Below are 9,394 nucleotides of genomic sequence, written 5' to 3'. Positions count from 1 at the left end.
GGCAGTACGTACGTACGGACTACGGTACAAATTTCAACGACATTGCTCCTGTCATACTATATACGACGCTCTTGCAGCAACTTTCCAACTGAAAACACGATTTGAGTGGTCGTCTATATGATTGGCGATGATTACACGAGACCAGGAATTTTTTTCTGAACTTCACGATTCGAAAATAGTGAACCCATCTCTTTCCCTAAAAAAAGTGATCCCCTAGCTGATGTCATAGAGGTGTGTACAAAAGAATTCTGAAATAAATGTGAAACTAGTACAAATGCCCGTGCGTTGCCACTGGTCATTAAATTTTATTGCTCAATGCACATATATAATTCACAACTCACTATGAAAATTCAAAACATATCAAGCATATCATAATATATTACATCGTGATAATACCGAACGTAACAAGATAGCATTGTTGTGTATGTGTGGTTCCTAGTTCTAGGTCTTGCTCTTCCGTGGTATGTCCCATTTGTAAATCTGCACCTTTTTATGGAATACATCGGTTGAACAAAAAACTCACGCAAGAGCTGAAAAACAAAGAACCGTCCAACCCAGATGGAACTGCTCCAGAAAGTTGTCTCCGCTACCATGTACTCACGTGACCAAATCTCAATTACCTTCCACGGCACCGATGGACTCCCCTAGATTGTTGATGGGATGCTTGCACGGGCTTCAATAGGAATTTGACCATGTGGCAGCAGTTCAATCGTGCGACTACGCCGAAGGTGGCGGCTACGGATAGCGGCTCTCGGGAGAAGCCCCGGGAAGCGGTGGGGAAGAAAAGTGGGATGGCGACCCTCTGGTACATACCTGATGGATGAACTATCAGTGTCAAGAAACTGTCGGGAGTCCTTTGAATGTTAAGGCTTCTTGCCTCACCTAGCTGAACATAAGAAGGAAAAATGGTTCATGTATTTGTTCAGCGGGTTACTGAACATTGTTACTTCAAGCTAGCTGACCACACACATTCTAGTTAGAGTAAAAGATGGGCATCGAGTTCATCAAGTTATATCATGTGCAAGATCATTCTATGGCACTCATTTCTCTTTGCAGATCATACAAAAATAAATAAAAACAAGACAGATGCCATGAAATGTCAAACATAAATTTATGTTGGCAGCTTTTAGTTCTGAAAACAAACATATTATCTGGTATTGAAGGGAATACATATACACTCAGAAGTATGTACTGTTTTGAGTTTTAATACAATATGTTAATTTTGGTACACACGATTTCAGTGAAGCTACCTGGTTTACTATATTCAGAGCCCTCGTAATAAGCACACATCCCAAAACAACACTAATGACATCTGATATACAACATGTAATCATTCCGCATAGCTAAGTAAAACTACAGAGTGTAGGTACCTCGAGATGGAGTTTGAAGCTAGTGTAGTAATTGATAAAACTTCACCTTGGATTCATGTAGGAGTGAACTATTACCTCAAGGCCAGCTTTAGCTTATCAACCTTCTTGACATTACTGAATTTTTGCTAGAACCTCCCCATGCAATCCAAGGCCTGTTTATTTAGTATTCATAGTCAATCTAACTTACTGCTGAAATTCATAAACTAAAGGTACAGAGTAAAAGGCAGGATTATTTTCAGTTCATTATATGAAGGATGCACTTGAACAAACAGAAGGTGTGTTACATAAATAAATTAATTGCTTCACAATAGTAGAAATAACTTAAAGTATTTATGCCAAGCATTTGGTCAGAATTAGGATAATGAAATAGCGTTGCTGCATTGCATAGATAAGAGGGCAATGTTCAGGTAACTCTTTTTACAGGTAAAGTTATGTTTCTGTTCGTCTAATAACAGGACAATATTACAAATAAAATAATAATAATAGGGATCTTATAGGTCGTAAGGATATGCTCTCCAGCCCCAATTACGGAAATATCGAAGAGCTGACAAGTAAAAAAAATAAGGATCTTATACCTCGTAAGGAATTCTGGATAGGTTCTCTCCAGCTCTAATTACTGAAATATCCACACACTTCCTTACATCAGGATACAAACTTGCCAACTTCTCATTTACAGTCATGCAACTCGAACATTCTTCTTCCACCGAATGCTGAAAGGATATATCAGTTTAAAACCACCACTTTCAAACAACATCGAACAAAAAGGGTGCACAATTCTGAAAAAGATATAGCTTTCTACAAAAAGGGTGCATAATTTTTTATTGCAACTTTGCAAAATGCTTCAAGTCAATGCTACAGCAAAAAGCAGAAACCACCACCTTGTCTTCCTCCTATCCATCCTCCTAGTCACGACTGAGCTCAAGGTTACAATCATCTCTATGCCATCGACCCCTGATCCTATGTCGCCTGCCCCATCCGAGCTCTCGAACCCTGCTACCTCTTATGATTAGAGTAGTCATGGTACAATAAGAAGAAAATGTTTCAAAGCGAAGTAGAAGGTAAAATACCAAAATGTAACCAATTTGGTGCTACAAAGGTTAGTTCAAGTCAGACATAAAAATCATGAGATCCCAAGGACGTTATACAGCAAGAATAGAAGTATCATCTATTCTATCATCTAGAAAGTGTAAGCTTTACCATGTAGATGCTGATGGCAAGGAGGATCTTGGGATACTGATACGTCTCCGACGTATCGATAATTTCTTGTGTTCCATGCCACATTATTGATGATATCTACATGTTTTATGCACACTTTATGTCATATTCGTGCATTTTCCGGAACTAACCTATTAACAAGATGCCGAAGTGCTAGTTGCTGTTTTCTGCTGTTTTTGGTTTCAGAAATCCTAGTAACGAAATATTCTCGGAATTGGACGAAATCAACGCCCAGGGTCCTATTTTGCCACGAAGCTTCCAGAAGACCGAAGAGGAGACGAAGTGGGGCCACGAGGCGGCCACACCCTAGGGCGGCGCGGCCTGGCCCTTGGCCGCGCCGACCTATAGTGTGGGCCCCTCGTGTGGCCCCCTGACCTGCCCTTCCGCCTACTTAAAGCCTCCGTCGCGAAACCCCCAGTACCGAGAGCCACGATACGGAAAACCTTCCAGAGACGCCGCCGCCGCCAATCCCATCTCGGCGGATTCAGGAGATCGCCTCCGGCACCCTGCCGGAGAGGGGAATCATCTCCCGGAGGACTCTACGCCGCCATGGTCGCCTCCGGAGTGATGAGTGAGTAGTCTACCCTTGGACTATGGGTCCATAGCAGTAGCTAGATGGTTGTCTTCTCCCCATTGTGCTTAATTGTCGGGTCTTGTGAGCTGCCGAACATGATCAAGATCATCTATCTGTAATTCTATATGTTGCGTTTGTTGGGATCCGATGAATAGAGAATACTTGTTATGTTGATTATCAATTTATATCTATGTGTTGTTTATGATCTTGCATGCTCTCCGTTACTAGTAGATGCTCTGGCCAAGTAGATGCTTGTAACTCCAAGAGGGAGTATTTATGCTCGATAGTGGGTTCATGTCTCCGTGAATCTGGGGAAGTGACAGAAATCTCTAAGATTATGGATGTGATGTTGCCACTAGGGATAAAACATTGGTGCTATGTTCAAGGATGTAGTTACTGATTACATTACGCGCAATACTTAATGCAATTGTCTGTTGTTAGCAACTTAATACTGGAGGGGGTTCGGATGATAACCTGAAGGTGGACTTTTTAGGCATAGATGCATGCTGGATAGCGGTCTATGTACTTTGTCGTAATGCCCAATTAAATCTCACTATACTCATCATAATATGTATGTGCATGGTCATGCCCTCTGTATTTGTCAATTGCCCAACTGTAATTTGTTCACCCAACATGCTGTTTATCTTATGGGAGAGACACCTCTAGTGAACTGTGGACCCCGGTCCAATTCTCTTTACTGAAATACAATCTACCGCAATACGGTTTTACTGTTTTCTGCAAACAATCATCTTCCACACAATACGGTTAATCCTTTGTTACAGCAAGCCGGTGAGATTGACAACCTCACTGTTTCGTTGGGGCAAAGTACTTTGGTTGTGTTGTGCAGGTTCCACGTTGGCGCCGGAATCTCTGGTGTTGCGCCGCACTACATCCCGCCGCCATCAACCTTCAACGTGCTTCTTGACTCCTACTGGTTCGATTAAACCTTGGTTTCTTACTGAGGGAAACTTGCCGCTGTGCGCATCACACCTTCCTCTTGGGGTTCCCAACGGACGTGTCAACTACACGCATCAGATACCTTATGGGATTATTATAATGCAAAGTGCCCTTAGAAATATGACAACACACTGGCCCCAGAAGGCCTTCAATATGATTTTTTAGGCCTACAATATTACTAAGATCACCTTGGTGTAATCGGAAGTGGGATTAGACGTGCTACACATAAATATCCGCCAGATTACTCAATCCACAAATAAAGCGGATAATTGCATTGAAGTTTCAGATAAAATAGATGTATATTTAAGATGCATCTTTATGACTTAAATGAAGTAGTACTCGTTACGATGGAAAATTATGTTCATACCAGATAGTTTCCTATCTCACCAACCTCAATACCGTGCAGATCAGCAGTTTTGAAATCCTTTTTGCAGGAACATGATTTTTCAATGCCCACGGATGAGCCAAAACTGTTAAATAATGCCTAGTTCTACAATTAGTGGCTCACTACCGCTACAAATGAACAACATAAATAGACATCAGTAAGTAGTACTCTGCACCTGGCGTGAAATGAAGCATACAAACATGACCATTAGTTACACAAAAGAAATACTTACATAGCATAAGCATGCCCTCCATCGTACAAGTACCTGCTAAAAGCTTGCGGAGATATTGGTTGAGTCCTTGAACCCCAAACATAGCCAGAGTCCAAGCCTGACATAATTAGTAATTAGCAATATTTAATAATATAACAACTGCATCCTAAGTAAAATCGAGGAACCATTTATACTCATTGATTTTATTTATCGCATGATAAAGTAGCGGTAAAATCAGGGAACCATTTATACTCATTGATTTTATATATCTGTCGTCAAATGGCTTCCATACTGGGTCTAGAAGTTAAAACACAATGGAGCTTTTTGAACAATAGGAAATACTACAATATTAAGACTAACAATTGGCTTATTTTAGGCCTTATAATGGATGAAAACCTGGGAAAGTATCAGCCAAAGACAACCACAAAGCTCCAGAAGAACATCAGTTGTGCATCTTTCTGCACCATTCAAAAGAGAGTTCTTCTTTTTGGTATCCTTGGCTTATTTTAAAACTTACATGCTTGAAGATTGGTTTTTATAGGCTCAACAATGGCGCAAATTTGACAGCAGGTTGCATATTACTCAAGTTATAAGACATCACAAATCTAAACGAAATTGTTTTAGCACATTTGATGAAATTGAAGGTCATCAAAGCAAATATAATTTACTCCTTTGATCACATTGCATTTTCACAAAAAATCTATCAGGAAAAATCAAAATGAAGTAGCACCCATAATATCATTTTAGTAGTATTTGAGATTGAAGGAAAAGAAGTTAGTGTCACTATGCACAACTGGTGCGTACATGGCACTACGTCACGGAAATTGGCTAAACATGAATAGTCATATATTTTTTGAGACTCGGCAGCTAAGTTGATGAGCATGTCCACCTGTCCATGAGGATAATCGACATCTACAACTAACATGAGAAATTAAGTTCAGAGTGACCTCCATTGCCTTGCAGTATCACATCTGCTGAAAGCCAGTGCCCGCAGCTGCTGTGGCAGCTCCCCGTCCCCACCAGCCTTCCCAAACATCCTGCACCTGCTTCTTTAGCCAAATTTCATGGAATCATAGCCTCTGGCTTGGGAATTCTGCAATAGTCGATGCATGCTAATGAATCCATCGGTGAGGTTCGTTAGATGCATTGTATGGCATCATAGCCTCTAGCTTGGGAATTCTGCAACAATCGATGCATGCTAATGAATCCATCAGTGGAAAATGAAAAACTGATGATTTAGCTGCACCGCTGAAATATTGGTGATTCTGTTTTTTCTTCTATGATTTCAGACACAGACCACACAAGGCACATGGCAAGGCAGTCATAACTGAACCCCTTTCGTTCCCTCCTTGAAGTAGAGAACACTGAGTGGAAAATGTCGAATACAAACAATCTATAATCCAAATACAAATTGAAGCCTTTGAAATAATAGCGGCAAGTGGATAAGTCATATGTGCAGATCTTAAAAAAGACCAGCATACTTACTCTACAACTATAGCACACGATTATCTAATTACAAGTTGAAATAAAAAAGTCTATTATGAAGACCATAAAGATAACAAAAAATCACAACATCCCAATGTATATTTCTATATATGCTTTAGTAGTTAAGGACAAACGATAGTTCCATACAATTCCAGTGTACTACTACCTGGTACTTGTCGGGTAAGTATCATGATCCTTGGCTGCAGCGTGCGGTGCCTAGCATTCTGGAATCCATCGCACAGAGATTTTTTTTGTTACTCAGGTAATATACAAGAGTAGTTTTAAGCGGGTAATTAAGGAATCGGTTTTGTGAATCAATCACCTTGCTTCGCTAAGCATTGAAGGCGGACAGCTCCCATCTCCACATTATATTTTCTGACTCAATTAGTCAGATGGCGAACAACAAAAAGTAATCTACGCAAACAACTTTTTTAGAAAAGCATAAACATGAACCTGAAAAAAAATTCAGTAAATAAAATACTAACTGTTCAATAAAGAATCCCAAATCAGAAATTTAGCTATTTGTTACAAAAGTTGTTATTTATGTTATCAGGTAACTATCTCACGAAGCATTGTCAAATATTATTGTTGGTTAAGCTAAAATCTTGTTAAAACAAAAGGCGCCCAAGAAGATTTACTGATTCAATTAGTCAGCCAAAAAGTAATCTATGCAAACAACTTTTTTAGAAAAGCATAAACATGAACCTGAAAAAAAATTCAGTAAATAAAATACTAACTGTTCAATAAAGAATTCCAAATCAGAAATTTAGCTATTTGTTACAAAAGTTGTTATTTCTGTTATCAGGTAACTATCTCACGAAGCATTGTCAAATATTATTGTTGGTTAAGCTAAAATCTTGTTAAAACAAAAGGCGCCCGAGAAGATTTACTGCACAATATATTACTAATTTCTTATAGGAGTTTTCATTTCCCATGAACCGACCAAGTGACAAGATTAAACATGAAATAATTGCCTGCTTACCCCCAGCTTGACATGTAATCATATCAAGAATTCAAGACCACGATTTTAAACAAGAACCAGCAGTGACTTACAACAGCTGGTGCCGTGTACCTCCACTGGCAATTTCTAATAGCTACATGAACTTAAAATCGTGAAGAAAAATCAATCAGACCAGCTGCCGATAAGGAGCACAATCATGGAATGGAACATCAGCCGCCGCCAGCCAGGAAGTCACCCTGTTTGCGCACGGATATGGTGCATACCTTCTTCTTCTGGAGCTTGAAGAGCACACTGAAACAGGTTTAACAATTAAAACCAGTTCATTCTAACACGATGTTCATTATCACCAGCTTTCAGAAACTTATTTGCCAGTGCATATGTTATACCTGTTTGACAAGTGGTTGCTGAGAAAGAACATAAAAATTCTTGTTGAAACCATTTTTCGCAAGCGGTTTCTAACCAAAATATAATATCAAATCAATCCTTTTCCACAGCCTGCGCCTATTTGAGGTAATCCAAAGCGTCACTCTACGCCGAGATTAAATGCACCGTAGTACCCTCATTTAGAGGCAGCAAATAGGCTTGATATACTACCATATACATAGTTGAATACCATGATGGAAGGGCTACATAGAAGCGTACTCTTGCAGAGGAAAAATGAACACAAAACAATGCTACACTTTGAGAAGTAATAACTCAATGAATGCCCAGTTAGCCATTATAAATTTTGATGAGTAACACGGGACCTCATTTCTCAAATTTAGTCGAAAAAACTACACTAACACGAGAAAGAAAAACCATGTGGTGCATATAGTTGCATGTACTGTCCATCTTACAGTCTGAATTAGAAAATCACATATGAATTAAAAAACGATAAGGACCAACGTTGTTCAGGCGGCAAGAAACTCAAGTAAGACGCGATATAATAATTTTCTTGTCATTTACTGATTTTCACTTACTTTCTGTTGAAGTTGATTTGACTGTACTCTCCTAGATGGAGATAAAAAACAATGTAATGTGGAATGTAGGTCTAACACATTTGCATAAGAAAAACTCCAGCCATGTCACTGGAAATAGTTAGGAAAAACTGATGGTTCTAACATGTGTGCCAGCGGTCCTGATGGTTGTATGTTATCTGGGAGCTAAGAAAAGATATCATAGAAAAGTAGCACAGTGATTCAGAGGTAATCTTTGAGTATGCCAAGGAAACTATCATTTTCTCTAGCTTTGAGTCCGATGTTGCGCTGTAAGTAAACCATTAGCTGACACATTGCAAGTACCATGGATCTTGTATTCCTGTCATGATCGACAGTAATCAATAATTTTATATAAATTCCTATCATGATCGGCAGTAAGCACATAATTTGGATTCACCTTCTTGAAGGGTGCAAAGAGGATCTTCAGCACCATATTCCAATTCAACATTCTACCCTCCTTCATTTTTTCGCAGCAAAAGCTTCCCATTCTGCAAGCATAAAGCAAATTAGTATTTTAGATTCGGCTGAACTACTGAAGTCACTAAATCCGGCCAATTTCTTCCGCCTGGGAGATGAGACGGGGTGAGGCTGGTGAGGTGGGGATGGGGTGCCACGGGAGAGATGGGATGGGTATAGGTGGTTCGGAGGATGAGGACAGACGGAGAGAGGGGCCATACCCGCGCTACCGCGATGAGTAGACTGGGGAGAGGTCTTGATCCGGGCCGTCGGAGCTCGTTGGCCCCCACCTTCGGGACGCAGTGGAGGACGACTTCCTCGGAGAGCGCGCATGAGCAGGGGGTCTTGACTGCCACTGGCCTCCGTCGTGGAGACGTGCGGCGCCATAGCCCCTCTCTCTGGATCGTGCCGTCGTCTGGGGCTGCGTCCCTCAGATCTCGCCATCGTGGTCGTCTGATGCGGAGGAGAGTGAGTAGGCTGTTGGGCTTGGCCCAATTTGGCGCTTTGGACGACGGAACCGAAGGGTTACGACCAGGACGACGAAAGTTTTGACGTATTTGGTGTTGGCAGAATAAGGAACACATTCCTCCTTTTTAAGTAGTGTAGAATCCAGGACAAAAAAAAACTTCTTTTTACACAGTTGAGAAAGACTCCCCAGACACAATGGGAAGTATCATACAATACTAGTATCATGCATTCATGCATATATGATACCACCCCTACAATTTATAGTATATATCATGAGGTAGTATCATAGTTTTATCATATTTAATATTTTGTAGAATCTACACTACTTAAAAAGG

At 40.3% G+C, this 9,394-nt stretch overlaps 2 long non-coding RNA genes across 4 annotated transcripts; both read right to left on the bottom strand.

The window, feature by feature from the left end:
- Nucleotides 1-283: 283 nt before the first annotated feature.
- LOC127317925 (uncharacterized) lies at nucleotides 284-6,728 on the bottom strand. 3 transcript variants are annotated; one of them, XR_007861532.2, is made up of 7 exons: nucleotides 6,520-6,728; nucleotides 5,660-6,421; nucleotides 4,734-4,830; nucleotides 2,249-2,360; nucleotides 1,946-2,080; nucleotides 1,446-1,522; nucleotides 284-886 (listed from the first exon to the last, which is right to left on the bottom strand). It is a non-coding gene; the product is annotated as an uncharacterized lncRNA (long non-coding RNA). The 3 variants fall into 3 exon arrangements; XR_007861530.2 differs by having other exon boundaries at nucleotides 4,734-6,421; XR_007861531.2 differs by having other exon boundaries at nucleotides 284-813; nucleotides 4,734-6,421.
- Nucleotides 6,729-6,789: 61 nt separating this feature from the next.
- Nucleotides 6,790-9,017, bottom strand: LOC127317926 (uncharacterized). The gene is made up of 3 exons (XR_007861533.2): nucleotides 8,813-9,017; nucleotides 8,533-8,623; nucleotides 6,790-8,454 (listed from the first exon to the last, which is right to left on the bottom strand). It is a non-coding gene; the product is annotated as an uncharacterized lncRNA (long non-coding RNA).
- Nucleotides 9,018-9,394: the final 377 nt, after the last annotated feature.

The sequence above is a fragment of the Lolium perenne genome, chromosome 7 (assembly GCF_019359855.2).
Source record: "Lolium perenne isolate Kyuss_39 chromosome 7, Kyuss_2.0, whole genome shotgun sequence".
Lineage (NCBI taxonomy): Eukaryota > Viridiplantae > Streptophyta > Magnoliopsida > Poales > Poaceae > Lolium > Lolium perenne.
This window is presented reverse-complemented; position numbering and strand designations above follow the sequence as displayed.